Genomic DNA, 4,620 nt, shown 5'->3' on the forward strand with positions numbered 1-4,620 from the left:
AATATACTTTCAAACCTCTTCTCCTGGCTACTACCTATGACTTAATATTCTAGTTGCAGCTAAGAAGTCAATTCAGGGAAATCTTCCTTGACAAGTTCTTACATCCCCATCCTGGGTTGAATGCTTGTCACCTGTGCTTCCATAGCCCCATCAAAGCACTGTAACTGTTTCCTTGTTTATCTCTATCCTCCAACCAGATTATATGGGCTCCATGAAGACAAGGTCTATGTCTATCTTGTTTGCCGTTTATCCTGTGTGCCTGGTAGGTAATCAATATAAATATATTCCATGACTGACAGAGGAAGAAGAAAATTATAAATAACACCAAAATTCATGTTGAAAAATACACATTTAATTCTCAACTGGTTGAAAATAACATAAGTATGGCAGTTATATGCTGTTTATCCCTGAAACATATATCAAAAGAATATGTGCTGAACATCTACTGTTGTTCTATGTACTGGGATACAGTGATGCAAAAGATAGGACAAGGTTCCTATTTCATGGGGCTAACATTCTGGTGGTGGAGAATGAAAATAAACAAGTAAACATAAATAAACAGTAAGATGAGACAGTAAATACTTTGAGGAAAAAATAAGGCACTAAATTGGGGGTAACTTTAGGCAGGACAGCCAACAGGTTGTGCAATCAGAGCAGTATTTTTTTCATAATGGATTCTTTGACATAAAATTCACGTACCCTAAAATTCACCTTTAGAATATACAATTCAGTGTGCTTTTAAAAATATATTCCAAAAGTTGTGCAATGATCAGTAATAACTAACACTAGAACATTCTGTTACCCAAAAAACAAACTCTATACCTATTAGCAGTTACTCTACACTCCCCACCTCACTCCTCGCTCTCTGACAACCACTAAGTCTACTTTCAGTCTCTATGGATTTGCCTGTTCTGGACATTCATATTAATGAAATCACACAATATGTGGCCTTTGGGATCTATCCTCTTTCACTTTGCAAAGTATTTTCACGGTTCATCCATTCTGTAGCATATACCAGCACTTTCATGTTTTTGTTACAGCTGAATAATATTATGTTATGGATTGAATACTGTCCTCCAAAAATATGTGTCAACATGGCTAGGCCATGATTCTCAGCATCTGATGTAATTATCCTATGTATTGTAAATCCTAACCTCATGTTAATGAGGCAGGATCAAAGGCAGTTATATTAATTAGGAGGAAATAATCTACAGGATTAGGCTGTGTCTTGAGTCAACCTCTTCTGAGATATGAAAGAGACTGAACAAGTGAGCAGAGATCTAGGGACCTGACTACTACCATGAAAGAAGAGCCAGGAATGGAGCCAGGACGTAGGGTCCCTGCAGAACCTCCTAGATCCAGGGGAAGACTGATACTAAAACACATGCAGATCTTCAACAAAGGCCAGGCCCACAGATGTTGGAAGGAGACAAAGGCCTTTCCCCAGACCCAGAAGAGAGAGAAAGCTTTCCCTTAGAGTTGGTGTCCTCTCTAGTGGTATAGCGGTTAAGGCATTTGGCTGCTAACCAAAGGGTCGGTGGTTCAGACCCACAAGTCGCTCCAAAGAAAGATGGGGCAGTCTGCTTCCATAAAGATTTACATCCTTGAAAACCCAATGGAGGTCACTATGAGTTGGAATTGACTCAATGGCAGTCAGCTTGTTTGTTTCTTGCAGCTTCCTAAACTGTGAAAGAATAAACTTCTGTTTGTTAAAGCCACCCACTTGTGATATATCTATTATATCACTATAGCTATCTATAACAGCACTAGATAACTAAGACATATTCTTATGTACAGATATACACTTTGTTTATGATCAGTTGATGGACATTTGGGTTGTTTCTACTTTTGGCTACTATGAATGATGCTATTAACATTCATGTACAACTTTCTGTCTGAACATATGTTTTCACTTCTCTTGGGTATATACCTGGGAGTGTAACTGCTGGGTCATATGTCATAGGGTAACTTTATAACTTTTTAGGAAACTGCCAGACTGCTTTCTATAGCAGATATACCATTTGACATTCCCACAAGCAATGCATGAAGGTTCCAATTTCTTCACATCCTCACTAACACTTGTTATCTGTGTTTTTCATTATAGTCATCCTAGTGGTCTTAGTGGGTGTGCCAAGTCCCTGTGTGATGCAAATTGTTAAGTACTTAGCTATTAGCCAAAAGTTTGACAGTTTGAACCAATCCAGGATGACTTGAAAATCCTATGGAGCAGTTGTCCACTGCATGCATGGGGACACAGTAAGTCAGAATCAAATCAGTGGCAAGTAACAACCACTGAAGGGTGTACAGTGGTATCTCATTGTGGTTTTACTGCATTTTCCCAACGTGCTTATTGGCATTTTGAATGTCTTCTATGGGGAAATGTTTATTCAGATCCTTTGCTGATGTTCAGATTATCTGTCTTTATTATTAAGTTGTAATAGTTTTCCATATTTTCTAGATACAAGTCTTTTATCAGATACACAATTTGCAAATATTCTCTCCATTCTGTGGGTCGTTTCAGTTTCTTGATGGTATCCTTAGATGCACAAAGTTTTTCATTTTGATTTCCCAGTTTACCTTTTTCTTTCGTTGCTTATGCTTTTGGTGTCATATCTGAGAAACTATTATCTAATCTAAGGTCATGAAGATTATACTATACTTTCTGCTAAGATTTTTTTGTTGCTACTATAATTCTCACATTTTAGGTCTCTGATCCATTTAGAGGAACTTTTTGTATGTGGTTCAAGAGAGGAGTTGTACTAGAAAGAGTTTAAATTTGTTCAAAAAGATGTCAGGCCTTTGCCTTCAGTTCCTAGGAGGTAATCTCTAAGTTCTTGAAATGTCTTGCCTGATAAAAGTGTCTTTGTTTATCTGAGAGTCTCGTGTCATACCACTTAGTCTAACAATGTGAGTTATGATAAGGATATACAGCTGCACCTTCAGAGGGGCTAGAGGCAGAGGTCAGCCACACGCTTGGCCAACCATGCTTATGTGAACAACTTTCAATAACTCTGTACATCAAGGCTCAGGAGTTTCCTTAGTTGACAATACTCCATGAACATGCAGTTAATGCAGAAGTTAGTGCTATCCACGACTCACTCCAGTGAGAGCCTATAACTGGATGCACGTAAAACTTGCCTGGATTCTGTTTTACGCATCTCATGCCTTGCCTGATTTTAATCTGTATCCTTTCATGGTTAAAAAAACTGTAACTACAAGCATAATGCCTTTTAGTAAGTTTGTCTAGTGAATTATCAAACCTAAGGGTGGTCTTGGGGACCCACGAACCTGTAATTGGGGTCAAAAGCGAGGGTGGTCTTGTGGAATTCTCTACTTTTATTTCCAATATATATATTTTTATCACTCTAAACAGAAACTCATTACCCTTAAACAATAACTCCTCTTCCCAAGTCCAAGTAACCACTAATAAACTTTTGTCTCTATACATTTGCTTATTTCAAATATTCACATAAATGAGATCATACAATATTTGTCTTTTTTATTTCACTTAGCAGGAGCTCTGGTGGTGTAGCATTGCAGTGCAGTAAATTACATGCTATGGCTTTTCTATAGCCATAGTCTTTGTAACTTCCACTTTGCCATGAGCACCTGAGTACCTGCTTGTTAAAGACATCCCTAGTATAAAAGGGATAATGGCTAGAAAAGCCAGGGGTTGGCCTGCAACGTAGTAAATTACATGGTATGGCTTTTCTAGGAGCTCTAGTGGTATAGTGCCTAAGGCATCTAACTGCTAACCAGAAGGCTGGTGGTTCAAACCCAACAGCCACTCCTCAGAAGGATGATTGGGCGATCTAGTTCTATAGTGATACCACCTTGGAAACCCAAGGAGGGGTCACTATGAGTTGGATCTGACTCGATGGCAATGAGTTTTGTTTTTGGTTTTCTAGCTATAGTCTTTGTAACTCCCACTTTGCCATGAGCAACTGAGTAGCTGCTTGTTAAAGTCATTCATCTGGGGCAGCACAAAGTGATCTAGGAAGTTTCCTCTCTCTCTCTCTCTCTCAGGTGTGTAGAATTCTGATGTTGGAATTAGTTAGTTTTGCCATTCTGCCAGGCTTAAAATGAGCCCTCCTAGAGGCAGAGAATATCTCTCTGACTGCCTGATGAGAAAGATGCACTGCTGAGAGAGACATGCTGCTGAGAGAGAGACCTGAGAGACATGCACTGCTGAGAAAGAGACATGCTACTGAGAGACAGCGTGCATTCTTGAACTTGAATTATAGCCTGTTACTTTCCTAATAAAACCCATAATCTGTGAGTTCTGTATGGCCACTGAAGTGAATTACTGAACCCAGCCAAAAGGTGGTGAATGCCACGGGAGGGAGAGTTGGTATCAGGGTTAGTAAGAGGGCTGGAGGGTAGCGGCATGTCTGGCCTCATAAGAACAGGCCTCGGGAGACTTCTGGTAAGATGGAGGAATAGGTAGACAAGCGACACAGACCCTCTTCAACAAAGAAAAGAAAAACTAATTGACAGAGATGCAGAAGATAATCCTGGAGCCCTGAGCTTTGAAAGGAACTATACAGAAGTGGATTAGGCACCAACTAGTGGAAAAACCTAAATGAAAACAGGACCTAGGAATAGGCTGTTCGCCAAAGT

This window comes from Orycteropus afer, unplaced genomic scaffold, assembly GCF_000298275.1.
Source record: "Orycteropus afer afer isolate SDZICR_OR568_19922 unplaced genomic scaffold, OryAfe1.0 scaffold00376, whole genome shotgun sequence".
NCBI lineage: Eukaryota > Metazoa > Chordata > Mammalia > Tubulidentata > Orycteropodidae > Orycteropus > Orycteropus afer.